Below are 13282 nucleotides of genomic sequence, written 5' to 3'. Positions count from 1 at the left end.
AAACCAAAGTGTCTCACATCATAAACCATGTGAAAAACACGGCTTTCTTGTCACTTTTCCATGACACTGTGACACCACTGTCCTGACAAAAGTTTCCACTGCTTGACAGACACACAAAATACAGAACAAGTTAGGAAAGGAACCAGGACAAGTAAACCTGAGAAGTTGCTGGCGCCCAGCCTACAGCTCCAACCACTGGACAGCATTGCCTCTCACGGCTAGAGATATTCACAGCTCCAAGGGGAGAAAGGGCGAGCGCACACTAGAGCAGAAATCTGCCTGCTACACAGCATATGGTACATCTGCGTAAGGTAAAAGAATAGGTATGTATAAACATTGGAAAAAGCAAGTGGCTGACAAACACTGACTAATAAAGATGAGATATGTTTCTGTGAACACTGCCCAGGTGTTCTTTGCAAATCTGATCTCATAGGGACTTTCTTATAACGTATCAAGGTGAAACAATATTCAGCTTGTAATGTTTTTTTAGCAAATGCAGATCAGTTAGTTTTCCTGCTTGGGTGCTTATCATTTTCCCTCTCTGTGGTTGTGGTGGTTCCTTCCACCACTCTGCCACCCTGTCCCACCTCAGCCCCACAATCCTGCTTAACTCTGCTGCTGCCCTTACCAGTCCTGACGCAAGAAGGTGTTTGTAATTAAATGAAGGTGACCAACACAACCTTTCTGCAGGCCTGCCTTCCTTCCCAGAGCTGCAACCTTTCCTGTGCTGCAGTCTCTTGCCCGCCTATGGCTTGAAATCATTAGGCACTGGTTGCAAACAAACATTAATAAATTAAAGTAATATTCAAATAAGGGAAAGAAAAAGAGGAGTAACAGGGAGGAAGGCTAGGAAACCAAGGAAGAAATGCTAATTAATTCAAATAGATTGATTTGCCCTGTTTGCTCAAAAAATTAATTTAAAAAAATTTGTAAATTAAGAATTAAAAGCTCCCAATAAGAGGAGTCAAAAGGTTTTTCTCTGGAATCTATTACGAGTATCTGAAAAGGGATTGTGTCTAATTAGACATTATACTGCATCAAGATGACCTCATATTATAATTAGAGATATGCTAAATTACTTGGAAATAATCATAATGATTGGATAGTCTCCATGACTGCCAGTTTGGAAGCTTTCCTGTTCACATTGATTCTATGCACCTCAGTTTCTTTTGGTCAGGAGTTGGATCTTTAGCAGGTATCTAACCTGCAAAAAAACTAGCATTCTTCAAAACCTCCATCAGATGTCACTTTTTTTAGACACTTAAAAACACAAGAGAGACATGCAAATTTTCATGTAATAAACCCACAATCTAAACATGTGGCAGGTACCCAGGCATAGTTATTTGCACTCCATTTCCTAAGCAGGACACTCGCAATGCAAACAGATGTTATTAATTTTTATCTTTACAACGAATATATCTGCAAACATTCCGGGCTTCTAAAACATACTGCTCTAGGACTGAGTTTTTCATCTACATATTGCAAAAATGTTAGCCCAAGCTCTAACAACTGTCAGTTGCTATTTCAGTCCTATGGTCTGAACTCCAACTACTTCACTGGCTACAGAAAGGGAGGCAAGACAAGTCTAGCACACTGGCCTGCAGATATGCTGGGCTGTGTGATGTGGGTAAGAAAATGCTAGTCATGCTAGAAAACATTCACAAAGAAGCTAGATCAGAAAGTCAGGTCAATGGCAAGGTGAGAAACTGGAATAAGGCAGGGAACAGCTACAGGAGATCCTCCTGTATTTCAGCATCTTTCTGATCCACATGGAGAGCCAGATGGATCGAGCTGCAGCGAGCAAAAGACATTGAGATAAAAGTGAGCCTGCATACCCTGAAGTGCCACCTGAGGAAGTGAACAGCTTCAAAGTTGCCCATAATGCTTTGAAAGGCACAAAGGATAAGGGCTTGCACAGCTACATCAGCCCCTGCATGGGGCCAGCAAATGAGTCCAGCTGCAAATCCAGCTGGACAGAACAAATACAAAGTCTCCTCCAGGAGGAAAGAAAATGACTGCATCAGCCTTCACGTCAGTGTGGCAGCAAAGTGGACAAGATGGGCAACTTTATTTTTGTGGGAACAGCTCAGGATGTCATAGGGTGGGTACAGCTGGTATAATCAGGAAACACAATTACAACATATCTCCCTGCTTAGTGTCTGGTTTTGAGCACGTTTCACAGGGCATGGATATGGATCTTCCTGAGGACCAGCATACAAAGAAGGCTGGCTTTGAAAGGAAGGCTTACAGACACTGGCTGTGGTCAGCTGGAGAGAAAGCAGACAAACAGAAATGGGATCCATGTGAAATAGCTACCTGCTGATGTGGCAATGAGGAGGATGCACATCTGCTCAGTGAAGGACTGTGCTCTTCTGTCTGAGGGGTGGCAGCAGACTAGGGAAGAGGGAATTACTGAAGCTGTAGGGCAAAGCACAACAGAGAGTTAAGAGTAGAGCCCACCACCAGCTCCCATAATCATTGGCACAAAGGGTGGAAGGGAGGACAGCAGGACCCCGAAAAGCTCCAGCAGACTAGCACCACGCAAATACTCAGCAAAAGTACAAGTCCACGCAACTCAGGCCTGCGGAGGTATCTGGGGACCTCAGTATCTGTGCTGTTCTGTGCCTTGCAATTTCAATATGCAGAGTAAAAGGTGATATGATTTGTGCAGTTATAAAACAGGCCAGCATCTGAGCTGGGAAGAGAAGGTACATTTCCCACATCCAGGCCCAGTGCCCCCATCCACCAAACCACAGGGCTCTGAGTCTCACCACTGACGTGGGTGACTGTCGGCACAGACCAGCCACAACCGCCACATTCATTTCTAGCACGGCTCCGTACATTTTGGCTGCTGCAGAAGTTCAGAAACAACACTTTTAATATTTTGTGGTATTGACTTACCCATTCATTGTGTAGTGACATTAGCACCCATGAATAATCATAAAATAAAAAAAAAGGATAATTAATATTTAACTTTGCCAGAGGGATGTACTTAAGGGAGAAACCATGTTTTAGAAAGAGCAGCTGATATTTGTCAGCTGGAGAACAGGACTAATTAGATGCATCAGGCAGTGGTGACATGAAGTTGAAAAACAGCTTGTCAACTCTGAAATGACTTATAGCAAATGATTATATATAAAGATGCTTTGTTATACACTCACACACAGGTGTGTTCCTCATTTTCCAAATACTTCCTGTGCCTTTTGTTCCTGTGATAAAACAGGTGCAAAGCAGATTTCCTGCTCATAGATACACCATAATTAAATTTTAGGTAGAGCAGATATGTGGTCCATTTCTTATGCCCAAACGAACAAGGTGTTGATCACCAAAGCACCCTCCATTCTCACTGATTTCAGTGGAAGACGGTCAACAACTTATAGGATCAAAGGCTTGATGTCTGAATCACATAAGGAAAGTGATGTTGTAGGGGATGAGGCAATGAACCAGGAGGCCAAATTCATGTCTGTTGTAATGTTGGTTGACTGCAGCCAGACAGTTCATTGATCATAGCAAAGGATTTGCCCCAGGGTGTTTTAATTTAAAACAGATTGACATTAATCTGAAGAACAAATCACCCAAATCCTAAACTCTGATCTGATGCAAGTCAGATGCAATATGACAGCAACTCAATCTCCTGGGCAGCAGAGCTGCTAGCTTCAACTTCATACTCATTTCTGAACGGTGTCTGGAAGTTCTTGAATGCTGATGGAATAGGCCCAGTGAGGAATAATTTATCCCAGGTAGAGGTACGCATCCTTCAGGACATGCAAGAGCTACCAGAAGCTTCGAGGGGGAACAGAGTGCAGGTACTGAGAAGGGGAAGGGGCTGCTTTAGGAAATAAGTGCTTGACTAGTGAATGAGCAATACTAATGCCGAGCAGGTAAAACAGAAGCATAAATTCTGAGACACCGGTTAAACTGCAATTATGAAGTACTCTAAAAAGCTTATTAACTTACCTAGGAAGTTGAACACAAACTAATCATTTGGATTGAGCTGCTCAGACAATAAAAACGTTTGAGATGTCCTGGGAGTAATTTGTTTAACACAGTATTTGAGCTGTCACAAAAATAAAAGACAGTATTTCTCTCCATCCATAACAGAATCACACCAATACACACACTTTGGCACCAGAGAAGAATATTTAAGGCTGTACGTAGCACCTGTAATACATTGCTTATATTTATAGTCCTGGTATGATTGGTTTCTAAAGAAAAATTATGTCCACAGACAGCATGTTTTGTTCCTCCTCGTTACTCATATGCAAGAATGAAAGATCTATTACAACATACTCTTCCTTCCACCTGCTTTGATGAACTGCCTCAAAGCTCTCTGGGGAGACTGCTGCAAAGCCTGTGACATAAAGCTTAGGCTCAGAAAACAGATACTGGATTGCAAGAGCAGACTCAAAGGTCAGTTTGGAGCAGCACAGGCAGCAGATTGCAGTTCCATTTCTAAAAGCAAAGGATACCGCTGTGGTACAGGTGATTCCCCTCAAGCCTATACCCTCACAAAGAAAAACTTAACAGATCTGCCTTTAGGGACAAACGTAAAAAGTTCAACTTGAAACTCTAACACCTGTTTTACAGAGACTCCTCCAGATTGCATATTATTTAAAAATTGTAGTTCACCTCAGCACCATTTCTCACTAAGTCAGTTAACGATTTCTACGTCTGCTCAATTTTCCAAACAGCGTATTTTGTTCTGCTCAGGTTTGTGTAGCATGCCCATCGTTGTGATATCTCAACGCCTCCCTGCAGTGTGACAACCCACTTCCCTGATGTGCATCTGTCACATGTTGATCTTTCTTTTTATCTCTCTTCTCCTCCCAGGGAGAAATCTTTATAGATGAAAATAAATATGAATATATGCAGTTCACTTTTCAAATATAGCTATATAATGCATTTATACTTTCATACATTATATATAACTTTTAAAAAATGTGGTTATTGATGTCTGCTATTATCTGTGCTTTCAGTACTGAAGGCAGAGTTGAAGAAATGCATCTTAGCAAAGTACCTAGGTTTCTGGTAGGTCATATATCTTACTGAAATTTATTCCACAGACTTGTGTAGGAGCCTGAGAAATTTTAGCAGAAGCAAAAAAGGGAAATATTTGTTACACAGCCTCAGACAATCTATCAGGTGTTCATGCAATGCACTTTGCAGATAAGCTCCAAGATCTCAAACTGGACATAGCAGATATCCAAATTTAACAGCGAGGAAGATAACATCGTGACTAACACTGAGCTTTGTACTTGGCATCTTGATAGCACTTTTAATACTGCAGCACCGGGTGATTCACACAGACGTGTGGTCACCCTGTTTGTGATGGCACTGACCTGGAGAAGTTGAATGCTTTGTCTTTTGTCACATGCCGGGCCACTGCAGGGTCACAAACAGAAACTGGGGCATTGGGACACAGCCCTGTGCTCTAATTATGTGGCAACGAGCATCTTGCTTACACAGGCTTACGTGCATCTGCAAAGAGAGGCGATTGACACACTTCCCATTGCGTTTTTTGCAAGCATGCATGCAACTGCATTGCCAAATGTGCAGCACCTACACATGGTTTTGAGTATTTCCTCAAACCTGTTTTCCTTTAACCCTTTCAAGCATGCTGCTGACTGTGGTTAATTACAGCTTTAGAGAAAAACCTATCAAAACAGGGCAGTGTATTTCCTAGAGATATAGAGCTTTTAATACACACATCTGCACAGCGTTCGTTGTTTTCCTGAACAGTCCTGTACAAAACAACATTTCTGTCATTACATTTTTAATGTAACAATTCCCATGGGAAACTGTTGATGAGGACTGGGATACAGATGAACAGAAAGCAGAAAGAGTGCACAATGAAGGGCTGTTTTCAGCCCACAGATGACTGATGGTTCTTGAAGGGGCTTATCATTAAACACAGACAAATGGTGAATTCTGACATTTTTAGTAAAAACTACTAAACGAACAGGAAGACTGGATTTGATGGAGGTGTTTTTTAAGTGATGAACTTCCTTGAGTATAAGAAAATGTTTTAGATTTCAGGTGTGGAAAACATCAAAGTCCACGGATACTACCAAGAACAACCAGAGCCGAACGGGCTCTTTTAGCTGCTCTCCCATGCCTGGATCCGCAGAGCAGATTTCTGAATCCCTACAGATCACTCCATAGGAGGCAGGACACAGGGACACAGGACCACTAACTATCAAGATGCTGTGATGGCCTAGGAAATCAGCTGAGCCATGGCAAGGCTATCCTAAGGCACCACAAACACGAAGTTTCATGGCAGTTTGTACTGTCATGTACATCACTTGTGACTAGGAGCACGTATCCTGTGAGTTTTCACACTTCAGCTCACCATAGGTAACTCATTAACTCAAATACTTGCAACTGTCTATCCACAACATTATAGTTTGACCTTGGGAAAGCCACTCACACCTGCTTCTGTTAATCTATTAATTGCTTCCTGGCAAGTGCTGATCTTCCTTGTCTTTTTCTGAAATGGAGACATGGTGGATTCAGGCTTTACACGGAATTGTGCCTCAGATTTCCCATCAGAAGAGCGGAGATGATAGTAACATTTACCTACCTCAGCAGGTAGTTTGGATGCTTAATTAATCCTTTCAAAGCTTCTTAAAACATAGATAAGAAGTAAAAAACCTAACTTTTAATATAATTTTCACTGTGTAATTAAAAAAGCACAAAAAGCTGTTTTCCCAAGCAATAAATAGCCTGTTTAAAAGAACTCAGAACTTATCAAACTATTCATTACTTTAAGACCTGGTAAAAAAGTAAGACCCTTTGAGTAGTTAATCTGACCTGATGTTTAATTAGAACAAATTCAAAGGCAACAACTCACTTGTGATTAAAATAACATGGTTTCTGCCATTTCTTTTAATCAAGTTCAGCCAAATTTCATATTTTGTAGCGACTAATTCAGTCGAGGGCTGCTTAAGCCTCTGAATACAATTTGACAAGAGCCAGCCAGATGAGGGCTTGGGCAAAAGGTGGCTGCACCAGAAACTGTGTCATTGAGACACAGTTGCTAACACTACTGGCACTCCCATATGCTGTGCAAGAGGTGACGTGCACCCTGGTGGGTGGTCATGTAGGTGATCAGATCAATCACTTGATTAGTCAAAGTCATATGAATCAACTCAATTGAAATCAGAAGAAGGACTTACGTATTGTCCTGGTTTCAGCAGGGATAGAGTTAATTTCCTTCCTAGTAGCTGGTACAATGCTGTGTTTTGGATTTAGGATGAGAACAAAGTTGATAACGCACCGATGTTTTAGTTGTTTGTGAGCCGTGCTCACACTAGCCAAGGACTTTTTAGTTTTCCATGCTCTACCGACTGAGAAGGCTGGAGGTGCACAAGAAGCTGGGAGGGGGCACAGCCAAACTGGCCAAAGGGACATTCCATACCATGGGACGTCATGCTCAGTACATAAACTGGGGAAAGCTGGCCGGGGGGGCCGCTGCTCGGGGACTGGCTGGGCATCGGTCGGCGGGTGGTGAGCAATTGTACTGTGCATCACTTGCTTTGTGTATTATTATTATTATTATTATTATTATTATTATTATTATTATCATATTATTATTATTATTATCATTTTATTTCAATTATTAAACTGTTTTTATCTCAACCCACGAGTTTTTTCTCACTTGTGCTCTTCCAATTCTCTCCCCCATCCCACTGGGTAGGGGGGAGTGAGCAAGTGGCTGCGTGGTGCTTAGTTGCCGACTGAGGTTAAACCACGACACGTATGCAAAGGGAGAGGGTTACAGCCTGTCTGTCCACGGGAAAGGCTGTCATTCAGGTCCACGCCTGCTCTTCAGTGCAATACGTTCCATCCCAGAAGTCTTGACCATGGTAGGGAGTGCGGGAGACACACAAGGTCCTTTGTGCCAGGAAAGGTAAGAGGGTACAGTGTAGGGGAGCACAAGGACAGAGGCCATAATCAGGAGCACGTGCCCTTCAATAACGATAACTTATATGAGGTGTTTGTTGTTAATTATTTATATTTAAATATTATTTAACACCTTTAACAGTAACACTTCTGTAGGTATAGAGGTAGGACACAGTTAAGATATGAAAGCCTTTGATAAAATTTTGCTTTTATCACACACATACCAGCACAAGGTATGGCTGTGGAGGATTGTGAATATGAGACACAACACTGTAAAGCTTTCACTTTAAGACAAAAGATGACAGGTGACTGTTGTTGGAGTAATAAGGGGTTTTAATCTGGAAGTGCCTTAATGCATTGGTCTGAAGTGTTTGCAAACAAGATAAAAGGATATTTTACTACTGTGTATCCTAAAAGACATACACAAGGTCAGGCTATGTTTTTCAGTGTATTTGTTCCATCAATGTTTGACCGTCCAGCAACTTTGGTGACATTACAGTCCGACAGAACTGCAGATGTGATGTTCACCAATAGACTAAGTTGTTCAAAATACAATGTGAAGCAGCTAAGTGATGGTTATAGCACAACACCTACAAAGTTAATGCATTAGGAAGCTCACTTGGTTTCAGAAATATCGCTGTTTCTCCCATGGGAGCAGTCAGTTTTGTCCACAATAACTTTTACATGATTTAGCAAAGGATTTCAAGCCTGTGTTTAACTGACCTAGCTTTGGTTCACATTCTACATCAGCTTCATGCTATCTCTCAGTGGGAGAAACCACAAATGCTGAGGCAGGGAGAGGGAACAAGGACTGGAGGGAACCTTCTCCTGCTCCAGGCAACCATCTCATATAATCCTATTTCTCCAGCCACGTAGCTGGATTACAGAATCCATTTTGCTTTGGTTTTTAATCAATCGTGTTTCAGCTCAGAATGCCCCGTGAATGTCCGGCAGAGAACCGATAATATAACAGGTAAGTGATTAAAGGATGCCTGTACGTGGAAATAAAAGCCCAACCCTAGCTGCAGTAGGAGAGACATGATGGCAGTGGGACCTGAGAAATCCACAACCCACCCCAGCAAAAGTCACCCTGTGACTTTTTAGTCATTTACACCTGTGCAAAGAAGATATAAAAACCTCCTGCTTTTCCTTGATGAAGTTTTACATCTACTTTTCAAAGTTACAAATTATTCCACAGGGCTTGCGGCATTGAATACTCATGACCTATATATTTCTTATTACCTATTATAATATACAAAAATATTTTACTAATTTGACAGACTTTATTAGTACAGAGGTTAATTGCCTTTCTCTGACACATTTTCACTGCCTACATCTGTGTCATAACACTATTTGCTTCATTAGTTTTTAAAGTGGAACAGCTAAAACTCAGGTTATTGAAATAATAACGTGTCTATGACTGTGCTTCTGCACCACGCTATCTGCTTGCAATTCAACTGATGAATCACCTATATTTCAAGCAAAGCTGGCCTTGCATTTGGAGGAATGCCAGGAAAACAGGTCAGTGTTATCAGCTGTAGGCACTGCTACCCCTTTTCATTTCCCTTGCCATCTTCCAAAAACAGTTCTTTCCTGCAAGAAGGTATTAAGAGTTAAGATGACAGCAGCTGAAATATTCCTTTCTCTTTATTGGGAAGCTTTATTTCTTATTGCGCCAATTTTTCGAAGTTTGATTTGTGGTTTTAGCAAAATGCAAGATTTGGCTAGAAGTTCTGGTCTTTAGGCCATTACTCAGAGGCGCACATTGGTGCTGACTGAATGATTAAGTAGGAGAAGGATTAGTTGTTTGTGCTGAAAAATCACCAGGAACCTCAGACACACACCAGCACCTACTGATCAAAGGACAAAACAGAAACATGGGTTTCCCGCTGTGAAAATGTGGCTGTCCCTATGGAACATCTCTATCTTGCAGCCCATGTCCAAAAAGTGTCAGTGGATGTGTCTGAAGCGCCGATGTGATAGTCTGTATGATACTGGCCCACTGCAGCAAATGATGAGAGGACAAGAAGAGCACTGCTGCCCCAAGCAGCTAACAACCTAATTAAGGCCAGTTACAGAAAGCAGACATACAGAGAGCATAAGGAAATGATGAAACAACGTGGGCACAACACCGCTTTTTTATTTTTCAAGATTGTGCTTGATCAGGAATTACAAGATGCAATAGCAGAGATTGAGCATGCTGTCCCAGGAGGCTCCTTCCTGCCCTCTGTTCCCATGTAAGATGAAGGCGAGTCACGTGCCGCACAGCAGCTGCCCGGCTATGGCTGCATCTCTTACAGAAGGGATAACTCTCACGCTATGGATGAGCGCATGAGTCAGCCGGAGCGTGTCCTTTCACTTTCTATCCTAAATGTGCCTCTGTGCACAGCTCACTACCTAACTCAGACAGGCTCATTTGGTATCATGTCCCTTCACCGCTGATGATAAAATGCATTTTAGCACTCCTGACTTCACCCCCTTAATGACTTCCCTGTTACAGTCCACCTTCCACCGGTGATTTCTTCTCTCCTTTCTCTCCCTCACTGTCTTCCCTGTTTAACGTAAGAAGGATGCTAGGAACATTTGCTGACCTTTTGTGTCTTCAGTAATATGAGAATACAGAAGAGAAACAGCTGGAGGAAAGCCCAGATGCAACAGCCTCAAAAAGATGCCTCTGCATGGTCCATGTGACTTGCCCTGCACAGCTCCTGGATGTGTGCAGTGTCAACGCTGCGCTGGTCTGCTCACCCCAGGCTCCAGCCCCGGGCCAGCATCTGGCAGGAGAGTGAAGCACAGTCGAGGGAGACAAGTCCCCCGACTCATACACCCAATTCCCACGGATGCAGCTCACTTCAGAGCACGTGGTACGGATGCTGTGTGCCCATCCCGGAGTGACTTCGCTCCCAACAGCGTGGACGCAAGCTGGCCTGTGATAACTTGCTGACCAGACGGGACTTACTCCCCGCTGCCAGTCACATGGGTGATATGGACAACCTTGAAATGCTGCTAGCCAGAACGTCAGCGGTCTTGTCCCAAGCTACGCTGCAGCTTGCATGGGCGGCCCCAAGCTGGTTTTGTAGGAGCTCGCTCTGGCACAGCCTGGGAGCGTCCCAGGAGAGCAGCACGGAGCTCGCTGCGACCGCCTGCCCAGCTGTTTGTCCCCAGCTCTGAGCAGCTGAAACACAACTACACATTGCTATGGTTACACCAGGTTTGATACCCAGCTCAGCGCTAGCTAAGGCACAGCTAAAAGCACACCTTCAGATTGCAGGATAAACCCAGCACAAGCAGCCCGTCAACAGCGGCTGCTCTCCATGCAGCTATTCCCCTGCACATCCCTTCCTCCCCCTTCCACTCGCTGCAGAACAAAATCACCAAGTACAGTGCACACGGGCAAGAAACATAATTACACGCACACGCTATCTTGAGCCCTTCATAATTACATTTTAAATTGGTTTACTCAGAATCCTTTCAGCTAATCATTTTCACCCAACTCTAATCAACTTTAAGCACTGAAATAAATATAACAGCATCTTTACCTGGTGTTGCCCCTCTCTTCTGCCTTAAGCCCCCATACTCCAGTTTGTTGGGCATTGGGAATGTAATATGGCCAGTTTTAGGTTCAACTTTCATTATGAGCAAGCACCAGACTTTCATTCTAAGCCACCGAAATGCACTGGCAAAATTCACACGTGCAAACCAGTGGCAGCTTCCGTCTCTGTGGAATCCCACAAATATTTTCTTCAGTTTCAGTTCCCGCGCCCCTGGATATCTCATAAATGTACAGCTGAAACAGAATGCAAAAACTCGATGCAAACAGACGCCTGATTCTCATCCAGAATCAGTAATTAGCTTACTTTCCCTTAAAACTGAGCCTGAACCGAAGATGGCTAAGCTCAGTCTGCATCAAGGGAAGCAGTTCACAGCTTCTTACTTGCTATGCGAATGTTCTTACACACACAGCTGTAAAATCTGCATTTTCATGAGCAAGTCAGCATTTCTTTGAGTTGTCTCTGGCCTATACTTGCCTGCCTGCAGCTTGTATTCACAGTTCAGGAAAGGAGGCCTGAAAATTCAACCCCAAGTATCTTCAACTTGACTCACCAGAGCTATGTATTTCCCATATCCTTCCAGCTGCCCTTCAGGACATGACCAGTTTCTCTCTCCTTTACCTTTCTGGGTAAGTCAAGTCCTGTGTTAGCTGGAGCCAGGCTGCTGGTGTAAAATCTTCAGGGCTTTTAAGGAAAAGGGCAGTCATTTTCCCTCAGTTCACACACACCCTTAATATCTCTCAGCAGCGCAGCAGTGTGAATCCAGCTCTCGGCAAAGCTTTAATAGCAAAGCTGAAGGTGTGAAGCTTCATTACTTTTAAAATATACTGCACAGTTCTGCATATTCACTGGTATACATAATGCTCCATCTTACAGCCCAGAATGCTTTCCAGCTACCGAGCTCAGTGCTTTATTCATACTAAGGAATTAAGTTTCCCAGAACTCTGTAAGACCAGCTATCATTTTTAGTTTCTCTTTCATAGAATCATAGAATCATTAAGGTTGGAAAAGACCTCTAAGATCATCGAGTCCAACCGTCAACCCAACACCACCAGGCCCACTAAACCATGTCCCTAAGCGCCTCATCTACATGTCTTTTAAATATTTCCAGGGATGGGGACTCTGTGGGTGGTGAGGGAGAAACCAAGAGGTTAACTGCCTGGCCAGAGGGTTCGGCATGGGCACTGTCATCTAGCCCCACATGGCTGTCCAGGACCAAACCCAGCAGGGGTGTCCTGGTCCTTAATGCCAATTTATGAGGTTTCACTGGTCTGGGGGAGGTGGGAGGAGAGGTGGATTGCTGTGCTCCAGAGACAGAAAAACATGTCAGTATTTTAATCACTGGACAGAAGAACAAGTAAGGAGGAAATTAAGTTTCCAAAAGACTTTTTTTCTGTCCACATCATAAGGCACCTCAGCTGCTACCAGCTGGCTCACAGGGATCATTTGCCCTTGGGCTTTGCCTCCTCTTGCCACATGCTCTCCTCAAGCAGCTGTGACCACATCATGCTCCCTTCAGCACCGACTCTCACTCCCTGCCTCTCCACAAGACCTGAGCAAGCTATTTGCCCTCAGTCAACTCTTGTTTATGGGGTCCGATACAAAAGACAAGTGTTCATATGACATACTAGGAAAATGTCATGCTTCATACATTCAGTTATCAACCACTATGCCAAGTGCTTTATGTTATCTACAAAAAGCAGACTTCAGAAGGAAATTAACTACAGCAAATCAAAGTCTATTACTGGGAAAGAGAGGAGAGTTGTAAGCCAGGCTTGCAGCGTTCTTCCAGCTGCATAACTTTCTAAATAACTCTACTCAGCCGAAGA

Source organism: Aptenodytes patagonicus, chromosome 3 (assembly GCF_965638725.1).
Source record: "Aptenodytes patagonicus chromosome 3, bAptPat1.pri.cur, whole genome shotgun sequence".
NCBI lineage: Eukaryota > Metazoa > Chordata > Aves > Sphenisciformes > Spheniscidae > Aptenodytes > Aptenodytes patagonicus.
Note: the sequence above shows the minus strand (reverse complement) of the source record.